The following is a 20,917-nucleotide window of genomic DNA, read 5'->3' as shown; positions in this document are numbered from 1 at the left end:
GACACTATCCTCAAAGCTCACTTCATCATTTACAAAGCCATCACAACCGGTCCCAGCTTACCTTACAAACAAGTTCTCCCTCTCTAGCAGTTCTCAGGACACCATCCGAGTTTAGCCTAAGAAGTGCAAAAAAAATCTCTATGCACATATGATCTTTAACATCCATCAGGGCTATCCCCATACTAATCCAATTTCAAAGGAATTTGGAGTCACGTCTTTAAAGAACACTGCAATACAATCCATTAACTTTCCACAACTCAGCTTTCTTTCCAGCTTGATAACTTTAAGCTTGTTGTTGACGCTGTGCAGTGTGTCACTGTCTTTTGGCTAGGTTTGCACTATAGAAATACCACATACATACATACATGCCAGCAACTAAACCACCCACAACACAAACACAGGCTCAATCAATCTCACGGCCAGCATTGTTTGAGGAGTTGTAGTTGAGAAACCCCTTAGAATAACCTTTTATGTGTGAAAAATAGCAACTTTATCCCCAACAAATTCACTTTAACTGTTTGTGACAAATATACATCTTCACACTATCATAAAAACAGACTTGTGTTCAACTTTCATCTTTGTTTAATAAAGGAGGTTTGAGTTACTACATAGGAAAAATGTATGTCTGATTGGCTTTTTGTTTACCTTCAAATTTAACGTATTTAAACATTTCATTCTGATAATCAAAGGATCTTCTAACTAACTAAACATTTGTTTTGATAACATGTAATGCATTCATTTGTATAATTCGTAAGCAGGAATAAAGACATAAATGTATGAGATGTAAATATTTTTACATTTTACGTTTTTATATTGATTTTATATTGATAATGAAAGTTAAAGTATTTGCCAAAAAATTGTAATGTTGGGAAAACTAAAAGCTATCCTTGAGAAGTGGCTAAAATAAATCAAACAGAGTCTTAAAGAAGAGAACGAATGCTAGCATGAAGGTGATGAGCAAATAATAAAAACACATCAGAAAATGTCATAGGAGTGAGTCTATATACAAAGTGTTGGAAACAAAGTCTGAATTCTATATTTTGTTCTGAAAATAAGTCCACTGCACCAAATATTAATGTAACCCTTCCCCAAGCTGGAGGAGTTTTTCAATCATGTTACTGGCTTGGGGGCAACCGTTTCTTGCTATCTTCACTCTCTGTCTTCATCAAAACAATGGTGAAGGCCTTCTCCAACTTAAGGCCTGATTAAGGCAGCGCACCATTGGAACTCCATTCCAACCTCAATCAGAGGACTTCAGAACCATTGGACGTTCCGAAAGGCATTAAAGACCTGGCTTTTCCTAGCGTAGGATACACTTTTCTTCTTTGTATGTCCTGAGTGGTTTTATTAGCTTGTGCTTAGTTAGCGCTGGGACGCCCCGTCACTGGGGCAGCTATGCGCTTTATAAATCCGAATAATAATAATAATAATGATGCGTGCTGGAATGGCTCTGACTGTCGGTCGGAGGCCTCCAGCCAGCATGGTAATTGCCCATTCGGATTCCTTTCTGACCAAGCCATATCGATGGGCTTGGTCAGAAGGAATCCAAATAGGTCTTCCGAACGCCTTCTGATGGGCTCGGAGAGCCCGTCCACCATTCGGAAAACTTGCAGTACTCCCTCAGCCTGCTCTTTCCGGCCGAGGGGTTATGATGGCAACTTTCCACTGCCTTTTGTGTGCCGGCTTTTCCAACACACAAAGGCATTGGGAAGCTATATTTGGGGGCCCCCAGCAAGGCCCCCATGAGTACAAGGCTGCCGAATGGCAGCCTAGGGGGCACCAATGGTGCCCCCCTGTTAATCCCTGCACAAGGTGGCAGGCACCTTGAGGTGCCTGCCATGGGGTGCAGGAATGAACTTAACCCCTGCTCTTTACAATGAGAGCATGCATTCCATTTGGAATGCATGCTCCCATCATAAAGTATGGGATTACGACCAAACAGGGTTCGGTCACATCCTCATTCCTGAGCTGAAACAGATGACTGGAGGTCATTTGGTTCCAGTTCCAGACGATGCTGGATGGACTCGGGTCCATCAGGCATTGTAATCGGCCGCCCCTTAGTTGGCAAATGGCTGACTGTGGCAGGAACCACACCCCACTGCAAGAAGGAAACACAGGCGTAGCAGGGGAAGCAAGCACCACAGATGAATTGGGAGATTGGTTATTAGAAGCTGGGAAGTATTGGGAAGTCAAACACAAACTAAGACCTGCTATCAAGGAGTTCATGGTGCCCCATAAAGTGTGAGCCTCTGCAGCAGCCTTCTCTTGAAGTATCCTGATTTATACAACTAAGTTCTGGCTAGCCTGAGAGATCTTTCCTTGATCCTTTCTGAATGGCCTCCTTAAGAGCAGCAAAGGACACATGATCAGGTAGAAAAGAGTGGCCAGCATGAGGAGGCTGTGGAGTATTGGGGGCTTAAAAGCGCCTTGACTGTTTATAATCTTCTGGGTAAGCACTGGTAGGTAGAAATGATGCCTGTGCAGGGGGTGCAGCTGGAGGCATTGATGGAATGGAAGCCTCTGGGTTACTGAAATATTGGGTACAAGTCCAGATGGCAGTGGGGTCCTTTGCTATGGAGCCACAGGTTGCTATTTAAAGCAAGAGGAGCCATTAGATCTGCCTTCTCCTGGCTGGTGGCGTCTACATTCTCCAACCACTCAGTTGTGCATGTGCAGTATCCAAACTTCTACAACAGCCCAACAGAGGGAGGGTCTTAGGAGAAATGGACAAAACCGGTGCTGGCCTGACTTAGATGGGCAGACTTACAGCAGTTTTTTTTATTGCCTGTCCCTGCAACAAACTCTACTGAGGTACTGTTCAGTAAAAGAAAAATATGCCCCACTCACCCTTGTAGATGCCTCCCATGGCGAGGGGGGCTATTTCTTTTCAGAAACAAAATTCTATTTCTGAGTTTTGTTTTTGAATGAAAAATGTTTTCGAAACTAATCATGTTTGACAGAACTGTATGTCAAAGTTTTAATACATTTGCAGGAATTGTCCTGATGGTGGGTGAAATGTCTGTTGGGCTGAGGGACATGACAAGATTGTCGAGGTGTGTACTCCATCAGGGTGATGATAATACACTCCACTGCCCTGGCAGGGAATGCATCTGCCAGTAAGTTTGACCAAATGGTAATATCCCAGTTCACAAATGAGAAAGTTGTGTTTTAAGTGATATGTTGTGACAAGTTATGAAATGCAAAATAACAGAGCTTAAATGCAACATTGAAGGTTAGAACAAAGCCCAAAATTAAATGCCACAGATCACCACTCTCAAAAAACATTATATAAATAATGCAGCAATGGTCTCTGTGCTAGTCAGTCTTTTCCAACTGGGCATGAAATGTCAGCCAGGATGCTCTATGAACCCTCCAGAAACAATGGTGCTGATGCTGCAGAAGCGGTGGCAGGGTCATATAATATCCCACAACAACCTTTACAATACCTAAGGAAGCGTAAATACTATAATGACGGGCCCATAGATCATTATCATTTCTGTTAGCAAAGCTATTTCAAAGGTCCTCCAATGGATCTTTGGTAGAACTAAAAGGGACTAAGTAGAGAAATCAGAGAACCATTCCTTCATGAGTACCTGTGATAAAGAAACAGCTATACCATAAATTACAGCACAAATACATCAATAATATGATAGATGTTATCCTAAAAATAAGTCACGACTCAAGAAATAACAACAGACACTATTCTTTCTAGATACATTTTTGATATTATTTCAGAAAATATGAATGGTCATACACAAATACAAATCATAAGGAAAACACTTTGTTTACAATATCACAGGTAAACATCAGAGTTATCACAAGCAGAGTAACTCAGAAACATCAAATTCAGGTGAGAAACAAGGGGGGAGAAGAGAGAACAAGGAAATATCAGGGTAATCACAGTTCAGTTACCTCTCTGTAAATTAGAGAAAACTAATGCACAGCGTGCAATTAGTCAAGAAAACTATCTCCACGGCTGTAAGGGAATAGTGTAGGCAGCATCACCAGCCGATGATGTGCAAAGTCTCTAGGGAAAGAGTTCTCTGCAGTCAGGTTTGCCAGCCAGATCAGGAATCAGCACAGCATACAGCATACCACAGATGGAGGACAGGTCACCAGAATGTGAATGAGCCGATGATCATTTTCCCACCAGCATCTTTATACTGACTTCGCAACTTTGTTGCATTAAGTTAGAAACTCTCCTAAACCCTACAATTCACTACCATTGGTCAGAACTAGGGGAGGCGAACATCTCCTAACGATGACTTTACAAATTTCACTAAACAGTCTTTGTATAAAATTGTATACCTTCCTAGAGAGGAAGAAGAAAACTACAATTACATATTTTGTAGCTACATCGCAACAGTTTCATTCTAAATCCTCACCTAGACAGGAAAGAATGGTACTATTCTCCGCTCTGTAAGGATGTAAATGTTATTCTGTACAAGAACATTAGGAAACGACATGAAGAGGAACAAAGGAGCACGGAAGCACATCCCCTAACCAATACATTTGCTAAGGCCTACACATTTTAGCAAGGAAAGCAGAGAGAAAAGAAAATCATTTTTTCATTTCTAGGCCTACACTACTTTCACGAAGAATAAAAGAGCTTTTTCATGTTTGTGCTTAAATATTCCTGCAGTTCAGGAAACATAAGAACATTAATATTAGAAACGCAAATTAATAATTTCTTCACATTCTATTATGATTCATAACCTTATAAAGAAATCTTCCATTCTACATGTGTTATTCTGACTCTTAAAAATGTGTGCAGCCTTGCACATTTTCTGTTGTACCTTTTAAGGGGGATATTCTCAAGAATGTGCGATAATCATCTCCAAAATAGGTTAACGCAATGTTTCATATCACCGTGTATCGCGGGAAAATAACTCCATGTTAATGTCCTTTTCACAACACGGCAGTAACAGTCGATAGATTCCCGATAACGCGTCAAATGTCCATGATAGAATCATCGGTACAGCGATACAAATCTATACCTGAACGTGAAAAAAGCTGCGATGGGCCCAACAGCGATAAAAATACAGCGATAAGCAGCGCCACGCGTCAGGCAGGAGAAAATCAGTATCAAAACGGCAGCAAAAACACAAACAAAACACATACAACTGCGAAGCACCATGGAGGTAGCCAGAGCAAGCACAGAGGATAACCAGAACCCCACAAGCTCCACAGAGGACCAGCCTTGGACCATCATTGGGGGACCATGGCAGGATTTGGGGGACCGAACACTGCACAACAGGACCTGAACCAACAGCAACAGGGTGAGTAACGACCAGGGACTGGGGAGACGGGGGAGATGGGCACAAAGGCACACATGCACAATTAAGTATAGCACATCTGCGGACAAACCATGCCCAAGAGTCACAACTCCGACCAAGAGCCCAATTTACCGAAGTCTGAAACATCTCAGCACTGTATAAGGACAGAAGTGAAAGGTACACCGCCTGAAAGGGATAAGGGCCCGCAAAATCAGAGCTGAAGGGCCAACCCACTCACAATGCAGCACACACATATAAGAATCTGAACACCTCAACATTGTCAACAATGTGGTACAAACTGCAACACTTTCACAACAGAACAGAGGACACAACTGCTGCCGCTTGTGTGCAGAAAATGGCCATCTAGACCGTACGTTCCCGCCGGCTTCAAGAGACTCCTTTGAGCTCCCGTTTCACCAGCAGCCATTGTTTGCTGCCTGACACTCTGCGCCAATCCCGCAAACGCCTCGCCCAGCTGGGCATAGAAATTCCAAATCTCCCAGACCAGGATCAATTCACCTTAAATCAAGGTGTTCCAACATTCATTCACGTGCCCGCATTCCTGTAACTGGCACTCCAGGAGCCAACGCCTAAGGCGTCTAAATTAAATCAGGCAATTGTTTATTATTCAGTCCTGTAGATGATCCCATTCTATTAGGAGCTAGGGATCGGTAACGTCGACTTTTCTAACAGTACCGCAATTGATCCATTGTGTAAATTATATTGTGGTTACTGTTGGCTAGAGCTTACTTAAGATTGTTCTGTACTGTAAGCCACCAATTGCTCCCAAAGCTTTTTGCCTGCTATTTTGTCTTCTTCTTATTTTCTAAATTTCTTTTCTTCTAAAGCTCGGTACAGGATTGTGCCCTTGTTTCACCCTTTTTGTTTCCTTTACGTTGTTTAATCCCTGTGTATTGCTCTAAATAAATGTTCCTCTGTCCGGCTGGACATTGGAAGACTATCCATAGCGCTTATTGAAGTCTATGTCGAAATGTTTTCATTATCTATCTTTAAGCTAAGGACCTTTGTTCTTCAAATTAAGTAATCACTCGAGTTCCTAAGCTACCTGATCAGGTCCCCTTGTTATTTACACTGCATTCGCATTTGGCATAGCAGGAAACTGTGAGATGACAATGTATAAGTACAACCTCACATCCTTGATGGTGTTAGAAATGTCAACTGTCCCGCATCAAATAGGCATCTCCTCACAAACAGTCACAATGTACATTGTCATGCAGTCTGTCAGTAAACTTTTACAATGTGTTAACATACATGTGAACACAATGTCAATATGCATCTCGCCATCACATTGCAGAGGGACAATCAACACCCCCTGCGGAGCAGACCCAACAACACTGTACTGATGATGAAGAGGACCTCCCCAACATCGACACCGTTGCCCTCCAACTGCTCATGGACAGCTCTGGCAACCCACCCCCAGGAGCAGGGCAGCCCAGCTGCATCCAGGAGCCCCCACCCCCTGCACAGACCACACAGCAGGAAGCACCCAGGACCCCCACGACCAACACATGGCCAATGCCGTGTGTTAGGGTGCCAGGAGAAGCTGATCGGGTTGTGTTCGACCTCATGGCAGCCAAACTAGATGCCATACGTGGGTGTCTAAGTCCCATCAGGGACCACTTACTGTCCCTAATTGACACCCACTGTCTGCTCCATGCTCTCCAACAATCCATGACTGACATCACTGGAATCATGACTCTGAGCCAAGAACAACTGTCTAGTCAGAGTGGCTCCAGCGATGTCAGCCGGGAGTTGGGACACATAAGGAGAATGATGGAGAGCTTGGAGCGGATGCAGGCGGAAAAAATGTTTGCCACGGCTTCACAACAGCAAGATGTAGCTGGGATCTTCCATGCCCTGCAGATCCTCTTCATGACATTACCACCACAAGGCCTGGAGCAGATGAATGCTGCTACTACCACTGCATCCACATCTCTGCTCCCTGAAGTGTCAGTGCCACACAGTGTGGCAGACATTCCACCTCCAGCTCCTGATGTGTCACTGCCACACAGTGATGGAGACAGAACACCACCACCAACATGTGTGGCACCTGACACTTCAGAAGGCGATGAGGATGATGAATCCGGATTTGTGCTCAGAACGAAGTGGTAGCATTAATCTCCGCCATGTGGCCTGTTTCAGCTTGGTTCCGCACTCTGCATCATGCCCTGGAATAACACCTTCCACTGTCCCCCGATACACTCAGTGACACTCACCTTGGACCTCGACATGGACTGCCATATTTTTCTAGTTACCAATGATACAGAAATCACACTGTGGACTGAAGTCTTCCACTTCCGCTGAACTTGTCAATCCCTAAAGGACTCTGGCTGGCCCTCCACGGGGCAACAATGTGAAGTGGGGTTTGCATGGCCCTGCACTGGTCCAGCTTCAACACAACCACTGAATGAGAATAAAACATTCTAATTCACACAGATGTGTCATGGCTATGATCAATCAAGTATGTAAGTATAGATGAATGTAGGGACAGTGATTCAACAAAAAGGTACTCCCTGGGTAATGCTATCAATGCGCATGTAGGGCTGTGACCCAGATGGGAAGTGAGACACACATTGTCATTCAAATCAACACTCATCACAGTTGAATATAAGTGAAGATGCGTACACTTTATTAGCATATGTGTGTCAGTAGGGGCAAGATAAGTGCCACAACAAGCAGACCAATGCAGCAGTATGTCAGAATGAGGAACCTTGCCCAGCGCCGCTGTCCACTCTGGGGGAGTGCCTCACCTTTCACAGGTGTGTGCCAACCTACGCTCTTGTCCACTCATGAAGTCGGAGTCCAGGCAAATGCAGCCATGTCCACTGTTGTCGTGGTATATGTGACCAGATCTCCAAGACGCATCAAGGTGTTGGGACCTGTGCAATGGGTTCAAATCAGTTGTGGCTGCAGGTACATAGTTACTCGTCCATGAAAGCGATTGCAGCTTCTTAGGCCATCATTTCCAACATGAGGTTGTTGTCGACTTAATCCAACAGGATGGTAAGTCCATTTATTAGCAGGTCTGGACAGATGTGCTGCGTCCACCCGCTTTCACCAATTAGCACTACAGCCCAATAGGGGAGCGGTTCAATGAGGTCACTGCACACGAGAATTTGTGCAATCTCCCAGGTCCAGCTGCCAGCATGTATGCCAAATAGCAAGGCATTCCATAAAAGGGTATCACAGTGACACTCTTGGTCGTGTGCCAACGGGGGGCGCACACACATGTCAAAATCCAGTTGATCTACCGTGCGGTTGGATAGGAAGACATCCATGCACCACTCGAATATGCACAATCGACAATGCAACACAGGCTGAACGCAGGTGACGTTAGCCAGGCGGAAGCTTAGCCGGTAACTGATCTGCAGCACTGCCAATGGCAGTGCCCCCAGTAAATGCAGCATTCGTGCACGGTACAGTTCCACATGACAGGGGTTGTGCATGTGTCCGGGATGTTCGGCCATTGCGTTAGTGGCTCTTGTTGAAGCTGCCAGTTCTGTGGATGAAATGCCACATCTCAGATCAATGAGTTGTTTTAGTGTGCACTGGTTGTACGCCTGGGATGTTGTGGGAGTAAGTGTGAAGGCCATTCCATGCAAGATAACTTCGAGCAAGGACTCCTGTGTGCCGGGCACATGCAATTCCGAGGTCGGAGGTGCAGATGTGCTTCCACCTGATAGTTCAGACAAAGGAGCTTTCATCCCTAGTGTTGGTTTGTCATCTGCTTGCATTCAGAAACTGTGAGGTGGCTTGTTGTGGGTGATGTGGGATGTGTGCGACTTTGGGATTAATTTTTGACATGTTTTTGCATGTGGCATATGAGCGGCATCACTGTGTGTTACGTTGCCTCACAGCTACTCCTCGCTCTCCTAAACCCATTTACTTATGTGCGCTGCGCAATTGCATCACTTGCACTCCTACGGCACAGTATTGTCATGCCTGTCTGTGCATGTTCAAAAGCCTGACAACGACACTGTGATGTTGGCTGTTGAAGGTGGTGGGCCATATGGGTGTAGGCCTATGGTAAGGATAGGGCGGACACAGATGTAGAGTACATGCCTGGATGAACTGGCGCTGCTAATGCGGCTAGGCATTTGGCTCATGCTGTGGCAATACAGATACACACAACACTTACAGGGGAGTACGACTTTGCCACATGTCCAAGCTCTTACTCACTGCCTGAGGTGACATGGTTGCATCTGCTGTCCACAGCACAGTGTAATGTGGTAGGGCCCGGGGCCATCATTCATACATAATGACCACACTGACACACTTGGTTAGATAGCGGAACTGGCTACGGAAACGTGCACCCGGCCCCTTTTTATTACCAGGATCACATATCCAGTGATGCCTGTGCTGGATGGGAATGGGGTGAGTGTGAGCCAGCCCTCAGGGAGTGGTTGGTGCCGGCAACAACTTGAACAGTGATCACTATTAAAGCGGAAACAGAAAACACCAACATAACACAAACAACAGTGAAGCATCATGGAGGTAGCCCAGAGCAAGTACAGAGGTCACCCAATATTCAATCAGAAGGGGCCATGACTTGTGGTGCACTGAGGTAGGGGCACCAGAGCTGAGCGTGCTCATGTGAAGGAATTGTCAATGATTGTGTCCCTTCGGAATATTCCTGCTGCAGCTGCAGTGGGGTGTGTTACACCTGCCTCATCTTCATCATCATCACCCCAGGTCTTCCACACTGCCTGAGGTGACATTGTTTCATCCGCAGTCCACAGCACGTAACTCAATCATAAAAGGGTCCATGAGTTGTGGTGCACAGAGTTAGTGGCACCTGTGGCGCTCAGCGGGTGTGCAGCCTGCGATGATGTGTTGTCCGTCAAGGTCAGGAATGGATCTGTTGTGTGTGAGCCCTGTTGACTGCAGTGTAGGCAGAGATCAGCAGGGGCCCACAGCCACGTGGCGTTGACTTCTGGTGCACATAGTTAGTGGCACCTGTGGCACTCAGGGGGTGCGCAGCCAGCCATGATGCATCATCTGGGCGGGCTGCACTGGTAGCAATGTCTTTTGCCTACTGAATTCTGCCTCAATAAGGCCACATGGCATTGACTTGTGGTGCACAGAGTTAGTGGCACCTGTGGTGCTCAGGGGGTGCACAGCCAGCGATGATGCATGGTCTGGGTGGGCCGCACTGGTACCAATGTCTGTTGCCTACTGGACTGCGTCATCTGCAATTGCGACTCGATCTAAATTGTGAGCCCTGCAGACCGCAGTGAAGGTCGACGGCAGTAATCAGCACGGTGCTGTGCCGCTGGGTTCGCTGGAGGCCTGTGTCTTGGATGCCAGTGATCGGCTGAGGAGGCCGGTGGTCAGGGCGGCAGCCTTGTGGGAGGGTGAGGGGCACCACCCTGGCAGATGCGTTGGCCATCCCGAAAATGAACCACGACCAGAGCCCCAGCCTGTTTATCACATTCCTATGCTGGACTGGCGTAAGCCCACTCCGTTTACGCTTACAGGGGGGACGACACAGCTACATGACCGAGGTCTTCCCCACTGTCTGAGGTAACATGGTTGTGTCCATTGTCCACAACACTACAAACACCAGCAGTATATGTCCACATGGACAGGTCTGTACTCTGCCTATTGAGGTCTGTCCAGCACATCACCGCCACACTTGGCATTGTGTGCATTCTTATTCATGGGTGACTAACCTCCTTCACACATACTTGTTAACCACCTTTCCCCATATTCTGTGGCTGAGGGACCATGTCATTTTCGGAACGTCCGCTGTCCTGTTCTGTGCTGCCTCATTGGTAGTCGGAGTGGTGGTACGGGGGCATGGGGGTGGTGGCAGTGAGTGTTGTGGACCTCTTTGGTCTCCGAGCTGCATGATCAGTAGCACCATGACATGTGTTTGTCTTCAGATTTGGCTCTGGGCTGGACTCCCTTTTATACTGCAGGTAGTCATCCTGCTTTACACCAGTAAAAGGCAGGTGTTGAATCGTGCTGCTAGCGCGCCTTATCGCCTGTTTTTGGGCTGCACCGCAGGTCTGGCTGGTCTTTGAGATTATCACGTAGTGGTGTTTTTGTGTGTTTTTGCACAGGAACGCCTACACTGCATATCATTTAAAAAAAATATCTTTATTGCATTTTATCTTTTCGTATAAAATTGCAACACATTATTGTAAATACTCAATTTACAGTAAAAGAAATGCTGCCATGGGCCTATGTACATGAAGTCGGTGTTTCCACCAATTGTTATTGCAAGATTTACATCTTCAGCGCACATAGAGGTATACATGCATGAAGTATCATAGGTTCCAACTGCATAGGTATACTGTACTCTCCATTGACATATGAATATATGTAGCCCGTGTATACACCACTTAATCAGAAGCTGTCTGTGTGCAGTTACATCAGGTGACTGAGAGATACCCATTGCATTCCTAGCACCTCCTGAGACTCAGGTCGTATTTCCTCATGTGCGATATGTGCATAGTGCTAGATATCAACATTTTTATCTTTGATTTGAAAAAACATGAACTACAACTAAAAGAAAAGAGGGGGGAAGAAAAAACAGAGAAAAGAAAAAAAAAAGAAAAGAGATATATCAAGCACCAGATATAGTATGAAGCCATCAGGTAAGTAGCCATTCGACTTAAGCTGTGGCTGAGCCGGGTTGTACGTAATGGGTGTGGGCTTGGTTTCTGTTCTAATCACAAACATGTAGATACCAGGACTACGTATGACTAAGTATGCACCTACGGAATGTCACCAAGGCTTGTGTGGGTGCGTTTTAGTCTAACAATTGTGGTAGAAATTAGCGCTGTATATGACATAATGGACTCATTGACCGAATACTTCAAGTAATGTCACCTGCCTGTTGCACTGAGGGTGTGTGTAGTGCAGTATTAGGTTGTGTAAGGACCTTGAGGATATCATCCCAGGGTTGTGCTGTTAGGTATTTACGCAGCCCCGCCAGTTCTTCCCTATGGAGGACGGTGCCTGCGCCCACAACTCTAGGGATTTTTTCCAACTGAGTGCCTCGGGGGGATGCTTATGCTTCCATCTTTGAGTAATTAGCCGTTTCACAGTTATTAGGCCTAAATCGCGAAATCTGGAGCTTACCCTGTTGGCTTTATTCAGAATATAAAATCCCAGAATACAGCCCTCCCACGTGTTAGGTATTTGGGTGCTAGTGCAGTTCGTGAGTGTCTCAATAACAGTGCGCCAGTAGGGCAGTAGCAGGGGACAGGACCACAGCATCTATTGGAAGTCGGCATCTATAAGCCGACATATCAGACAATCAGAGATGGTGATGTTGAAATATTTGTTTATTTTGTCCGGTGAGAGGTACGCTCTATGTAAGATATATGTCTGTATAAGTTTAAACCGTGAGTTGCGTGGTATGTGTGTGGTGCTGGCTAAGACACGATCCCACTCCTTATCAGTCCAGGGTCTACCCCTATCCTCAGCCCAGCGTGTTCGGAGACTCTGCGGTGGTTTCAATACGTGGATGAGCAAGGCCTACACTAGCCAGTGGACCACATGTGACCCCTCCCCCATGACATGCAGGTACTGTATCAGCTGGTGTGTTGGCGGCTCAGCTGTCAAATCTCCCCATGCTAGAGTAAACGTCCACATGATGGCCGCGTGAAGGAGAAACTGACCCGCTGGTATACCACTGTCCGATGTCAGGGCGGCAAAGGGGATAAGAGTACCGTCTACATACAGGTCTCCTATTGTTTCCACTTCAGCTTCATGCCAGGCTGTCAATTCCATGTCTGTCACTGCGCCTCCGCCTCTGGGCATCCCAATGAGTGGCAGTATCGGGGCATAAGGGATCGTGTCTTTTGTGAGTTGTAGACTCCTCCGGAAACATCTATGAGCCAGCTCAATATGGATCTGTTACGGGCGGAGAGGTTTTGCCAGTGGATGAAACAAACTATATATTTGGGACTGCGTCCATGGGAACGACTCAGTTGCCGTATCCGACAGGTTCCTGCCACTCAGCCATTTTGTGACCTATTGTAGCTGGGCAGCTAGGTAATAGAACTCCAAATGAGGAACTGCTAGTCGTCCCTGCTCAGGTGGCACATATAATTTCTGTAGCACTATTCTGGGCCTTCCCGTATTCCACATTAGTCCGTAAATCAAGCCTTCTAGTTCCCGAAATATACGTACTCTGCATATCATTAGCGCTAGTTGTCGCTCTCATCCGTGGCGATGTTTTTTACGAAAGCTATCACTGGAAAACTGGTGATATCTGCAGTTTGCACCAGCTTGAGAATGGAGCAATAATTGTTTTGCCACTTTTGCTGTGCTAAAGTGCCTATAACTCGGCAATAAGTCCTTGAGAATATGCCCCTAAGTCTTCACGTTTCAGTAATTTCAGTTGTCACACACGTTAGTAATTTATTAAAACACACACATGTGTAGATTTCCCAAGCAGATCTTTATTAGCAGAAATCATGCTCCATCAATCCCCCATTTGATGGTATCCCAAACCATCACACCAACCCATATCAGATTATTATCTGATAATGAACAATCAGAATGCGTTAGTTCTCATTTGTTTCAGCTCAACACCCTCTATATCCTTCAAGGCTTCGTGATAAATTCCCCTTCGATCTTCCATTTCTATTTCTTCTCTTTTCCTTTTTCTTGCTTGCTGTTTTCCCTCAGTAGGCTTACTCCTGTGACACTTGTAAAGCAGCATTATCATTAGTATGCTTGTAGCAATAGCAATTATCGGTGTTATTAATCTCCCTAATAAGCTGTTAGAAAAAGTTGAAAACCAGCTACCTCTGAAAGAAATACTCTTACCAGTTTTCTCCCATGCACCATCACCCTTCCGTTTTGACAAATCATCATGTAAATGAGTAATGTTGCTAATATATCATTGTTGAATCATTAACATACGACAGACTCTGCCTTCTTTTGCCAATATTACATCTAAGGCAATATTACATCTAGTCTATTTTGTAAAACCATGGTCCTCATAGCAACCATTTCAGTATCAACCATGAAGAACCCTCCAGTGGTATTAGTAGATAAACCATCAACCACTGTGGATAATTTTGGAATTTTCTGTGAATTTAGAATAACCCCAACTGAAGGAAACAATGCACCAAAATATATCCCCAATTATTTCAGCAGGACTCGAACCCCTTTTACTCCGAGTTAGTTGCTTTTCATTGGTTCCTTGTTTATGCTTCACATGATAAATCTTAGGACAACAATCCCCATGTAACAACATGTAACAACATCCATACGAATGTGGTTGCAACATAGTAGGCATTTTTACCACAAATGAAATACACCCCAGGGTAAACAGTATCTGTACCACCCTTTAATCCCCAACCACCAGTAATTGAGGAAGTGTGTTCACATTCCCTGGAACCAAGAAAATGATTATTATTATCAGTTTTTTGCCTTAGTAAGCAAAGGTTTCCCCTATGGGGCCAATCCGGAGCCATTGCAGCATAAGTCTCAGTCTTCTGATAATTTCCTTCTTTATGTGCCCATGGAGGCTCTTTACTCTTCTGTTCAGCAGCCCTACACTTAAACTCTCTACGTATTTCTTCAAAAGAATGGAGTCAATCAATCTCTACACTGTGTAACTTACAGGTCAAATTAATTCTGTGTGCATAAACTGTATCTATCGTTTTAGTAGTGTGAAAAAACTCTCCCTAATATTCTGCATCCTTAGCACTATATATCATTTCATATTCTTTCTAATAGGAATTTATAAAAACACTAAATCTTAATTTGAGTAATAATATTGAAATACCTCTTTAGCATAAAAGAGACTAGTTAGTACACTACATGATATACCATATGTTAGTGGTAAGTGGTGGTACGCTACACCCTCATACCCAGACATAAGTAACTGCATGCACACATAGTAGTCTCTCGCATCCATTGTATCAACATACTCATGAAGCAATTTTGTAAAGACATTTAACGAATAATCACTAACAGACTTACCCAAATGTAAGGCACTACCGGTTATTTCTCTCATATTAGCCTCTCAATATTCTTTCAGAACACTTTTAGTATCCAAAGTCACATGCTCATTATTATTAGTAGTAGTATTTACTACATAAAAAAACACATAAAGCGTGGTAACACAAATGTTAAAACCAACCATACAGACATTGTTTATAAAACACAGAAGACACAAACATTGAAGCTTTTTTGTCTAAATATTCCCTGATTCTGTTTACCAGTCTCAGTTCTAATCATCTTCAAAATGATTCAAATACAAGCTCGGGTGAGCGCTTTCAATTCAGCCACTTTTGCAGAACAAACTCCTTTCAACCACGATGCTTCAATCACATTTGCTACTGCGCAGATTGTATAGTCAGCTCTCAAGCAACCCTCTGAATCTCTCAAACATTATCCACCCACAAACAAAACAGCATCAGATTCAGGTAGTTGTGTATCCTTGATATCAGACCTTGGTTTTGTGCACAACTCTGTCACATCCAGGCAATCATGATCCACTTCATCAAGAACTTCCTCAAAATCTGGAGTTGGCAATAATGCGGCTGGATTTAGACTAGTGCACCTTGTTATTGTCACATTTTCAGCTCCCAGAATCACTTGTTCATATTTTGTCACACGGCTACTCGTCAAATGTTGTGTCTGAGTGCGCGTTAACAGAATCTCATCTGAATGCGGAACAAACACTTTCAATGGATGTCCAGTAACAATTGATTCACATTGTTCAAGACTCACACAAGTAGCAGCAACTGCTTTTAAGCATCCTGGTAATGCTGCAGCGACGGGATCCAAAGTAGCAGAAAAATATGCCACTGGTCTTCGTGCAGTTCCGTGCGTTTGCTTTAGAACTGAGAGTGCGCAACCCTCACGCTCATTGCAAAACAACACAAATTATTTCTCAAAGTCTGGTATCCCTAATGCTGGTTCTCAAAATAAACTGTCTCTCAACTCCATGAACATCTTCATGCATTCCTCATCAAGATTTATTGGATCTCTCACATCATTATGTGTCAGTCTCTGAAGTGGTTTTGCGATCAGTGAAAAATTTATAATCCAATGTCTGCAGTAAACAACCTTTCCCAAAAACATTCAAACCTCTTTCTGTGTTTTTGGCGGATTCATTCGCATGATAACATTTATTCGAACCTGAGGAACTTTGCAAATTCCCTTTTCAATGATGTGTCCAAGATAAAGCACCTCAGTCTTACAAAATTGTAATTTTGTTGGTGACACTTCATGACCACCTACTGCCAAATGATTCAGTAAAGCAATTTTATCTTTCACACAATCTTCTCTAGTCCTTGATGCTACCAACAAATCATCAATATATTGGACTAGGACTGAATTTCTGGGCATGACCAATGATTCCAAACACTTTTTCAATATCTGATTGAAAATCGAGGGGCTCTCTGTATACCCTTGAGGAACTTGGCACCATGCCAAGATACGGTTTCCGTACAGGAATGCAAATAAATATTGGCTATCCGAAGGCAAAGGTATTGAGAAAAATGCTTGACACAGATCGATTACTGTGAACCACTCTGCATCACATGGAATTTGATATAGGATCACTGCTGGATTCTGTACTATAGGACAACAAGGTATAACAATCAGGTCCTGTACGATCCTGTATTTTCCATTAGGCTTTCGAATTCCCATTATAGTCTAATTGCATGGGCTTCCTAGTATTTCTCTCAAAATTCCTTGTTCAATCAGTATTTCTATCACAGGTTTCACTCCTGCAATAATATCAGGACTCATTTTGTATTGTGGGGTTGTCGGAAACTCTGCATTAGGTTTGACTGTATTCTGAATCGGAGCAACTCTTTTCATCAGACCAATATCTTTCCCAGAAAAATCCTAGACATGAGACAACACCGTTTTTCTCAAATCAACAGGCAAATCATTTTCTGTGAGCAAAGTTACAACTCATACACTTCTGTCCCTTGATTCAGCATTTTGAAGACTACATCTTCGTCTTTTGTGTGAAACGCTATTCCATTTGATGTACAATAAATGGAGCAGTTCATTTTACACAGCAAATCCCTACCTAGTAAATTAACAGGACTTGAATCACACACAACACATTTGTGTAATTCATTGAAATTCCCAATTTGAATTTTTATTGGCTTAGTTATTTAGTTTCTAATGAGTTTGTTTGATACTCTGGATATTTTCTCCTGAGAGGGGTAGGTTTGGGATTTCCACAGTTCTCACAGTAGAACGGGTAGCACCAGTATCTATGAGGAAAGTACATGCATTACCATCAACCTCGCCATCCACATAGGCACCCGGCTGATCTACCACTAGAGATGCACCAAGAACGCACTCTTCCTCCCCCGTCAGGCACCGTCAATGTGATGAATCCGAATCACTCCCATCTATTTGCAAAACATACTGTGAAACAACCTGCACATTTGAATTTGTTTTAGCATTTGTACGCAAACCAGTGTTTACATTTTGTTTTTGCATTTGACCATTCACATTATCATTAGGCATTTGAGCTTGCGGAATTTGCAAATTCTGTCCCCTGTTTGTCAACTGCACTTGTTGATTTTGATTCTGCACCTGATTCATCTGCACTTGATAGTTCTGATTTTGTTTCTGCATCTGCTCTTGTCCCTGCTCAAATGAACCTGAGTTTCCATTTTTTATTCAACACCATCTTACACTCGCGACACCAATGTCCAAACTTGCCACAATTAAAACAAGGACGTTTCTGTTTCAAGTCTTCTATGTTCGCAAAATTACCGATAGCTCTTCCTTGACCTTCAGAACCATTTGTGTCACTGTATTGCCATTTGAAACTAAACCTTTCATACCAGTTGTAGTCTGACCATCATCAGTCGCATCTCCACTCAGGTATCCTCCTTTCTTGGCTGCTCTCATTTGTGCTAGTATTGATTTCTCCTTTAATTTCCTATGTCAATATTTTGCATAATGAAGAATCTCATCAACTGATTTACTCTGCCAACATATTAAATGTTGTTGAATCATGGCACTTATTTCTGGTCTCAAACCATAGACAAAACGATACACAAAGTGTTCCATGTCCTTTTCAGTTATATTTCTATACCACTAAACTGTTTAAACACTTGAAGAAGCCTTTCGTAATATGCATGCACTGATTCTTTCCGTTCTTGAGTCATTCTATCAATCTTCACCCAATCTGTTTATTTTGTAGAAATCTTCCCTTTCAGGTACATAATTACCTGATTGTATTTTTTCATAACCTCATCAGAAGGTGCTCATTTTTTGGGATCTCTCTGTTATTCTTTATTTGGCCAATCTACAGCAATTTTACACTCAATCCACAAATCAGCTGGAACCACTATATCAAATAAACCCTCTAAATCAACCCACAAAACTTTTGATACTTTCACAAATCTTTCAATCTGTCTGTACCATTTAACAGGCTTCTCTTTCAATCTCGGAAAATCAATCGTAAATGACAAAATGTCCTGTCTTGACCATGGAACGTTGACATAACCACCTCCAGGTACTGCTTACATTGGATAAGCCCCAACAGCATCATCCGATTCTGTCTTTTTCTCTGCCTCTCCCAAAGGGTACAATGGAGAAGGTACATTCGCTTTAGTATTTTCATCTTTTTTCATTTTAGCCCACCTTCCTTTCCCCTTGTAAAATTCACCCCAACGCTTCAGTTTGCTAATCAACTCTTTAATTTGCAATCGTTTCCCTGAAACATTCCAGTTTTTTAAATCTCTGTCTGTAAAATCTAATCTATACGTCTTTTGTAATGCTTTTGACTTCTCAATGTCCATTCCATACTCTTGGGCTGTCTCAACAAATGTCTCATGTAAATTTCTCGCTCTTCGAGTAATTGTCTTACATAGAAACAACAACTCATCATCCTGAAATTTACTCAATTTTCTGGACTAATTGCACCTATAATAATTTCTTCTAGTACTCCCGTTAATTTAGTCACAAAAACACAATCATCTTTACTCTGATCACAGCATCCAGGAGCTATATCTCGAATACACTGATCTAATACTTTTGGCGATGGACCCATTGATCTTTGTACATCTTCACCGACTCACTTCCAAGTTTAGTAGGTATTTGCGTATTCAATCTCTCTTTAGTCTGTATTAATATCCTAGGTTCTTGATACACTACCCTTTTCGGTGTCTCATTTCTCCCTGAAACCTCAATCAATTGTTCTTCATGCCTCAAAACTATACTCACATTTGCACTGTTACTTCCACTGCTTCTTTCATTAGTCCTAGTCACTTCTGGGACTGCCAAAGCATGTACTTCTGTAACACTCTGTCCATCACTATAAATGGTACTACTGGACCAATCATCACTGGCACTGACAACACTTCTGGGTTTCTTGCTGCTTCCATCCTAATAATCGTTGTTTGCCTGTTCTCAATCTGATCTGGTCTCACTGTATTTGTCACTCCGATCTGGGATTGTTCTTCAATTTAAATCAAAGGGGCACTAGGTATAACATTTGAAGTATGTGAATCATCTGTACTTAAACTAATCTGTTCCTCCTGATATGGGGGTGGCAGTCGGTTCATTGGTAATTGATTTAGAAAATCCTCATCAATGACATCCATATCCATTAGATTCACATTCTTATCTTGTGTTTCTGTATTATTCTTTTTCTCTTTGGACTTTCCCTTTTCAGTCTCCTCAACCTCTCTAAGAGGGAATAATCCATTTGTTTCTATAACAGTACCTCTTCTCCACATTTTTTTGCGTGCATCCCACTTTGCTCTTGAGTATCTACTCACTGTATTCTTGTACCTATTCTGATGCTTGCCTCTTTCTCTCTTGTATGCTTCATACTCCCATTCTTCTAAAGCCTCATACTGCATTTGTCTTGGATTTGGTTTTAAACCATTCATCCGAAATCTCAAGTTTTCTAAAATCCTTGTATTGAATGTACCATGTTCAGGAAAAGCTAACTCACCTTCATCCTCTGTATATTTCACCCACTTCTCTAACCATGCACACGTGTGATAACCCTTTTCTAACGCCATAAATGCTGCTGGCGTACCTCCAGGAGCTATTGGAATCCCTTCTCTAATTAGTATTGGTTGATCCTTGCTAAAAAATGTCTTCAACAACTTTATTATCTTCATTTTCTCTGCTTACTGAAAGTAAAATATTATTAATGACTCAAATCTATGTGAAATCCTAACAACACTCTCTTCCGTGTTATGTTTTCAACTTCCATTCAAAGTGATTTTCACTGTCCAATAGGAGTGCGACTCACACCAACTAACCAGTACCAGCACAGCACCTTTGTGACGCTGCTCTCCAACTGTCCAATACCAGCGCAGCTCTCTGTTACGTCAGTATTACTCCTTCTACTGACCCTCCCTTTACAAAATCAACCTCAATATCTTTAAGATCTTTTTAAACAAATAAAACTAACTACATAAACACAAATTGTCTGCTCCACTAAAAGAAAATCGAACGTATATTCATGCACTCAAAGTGAAAACTCTACATTCTAAAAATAAATCGCGACCAGCATGATTCTTGTTCTCTTACAAGCGGAAGATTCTCGGGACTTCCCCAGTAGCTCTTACTGAAGTTACCCAAATAAATCCCCACTATTTCATTCAACAAAGTTTCCCTTTACAATACTTTCAGTTCAACGACCGCCTAGT

The sequence above is a fragment of the Triturus cristatus genome, chromosome 5_2 (genome assembly GCF_964204655.1).
Source record: "Triturus cristatus chromosome 5_2, aTriCri1.1, whole genome shotgun sequence".
NCBI classification, from domain to species: Eukaryota; Metazoa; Chordata; class Amphibia; order Caudata; family Salamandridae; genus Triturus; species Triturus cristatus.
Note: the sequence above shows the minus strand (reverse complement) of the source record.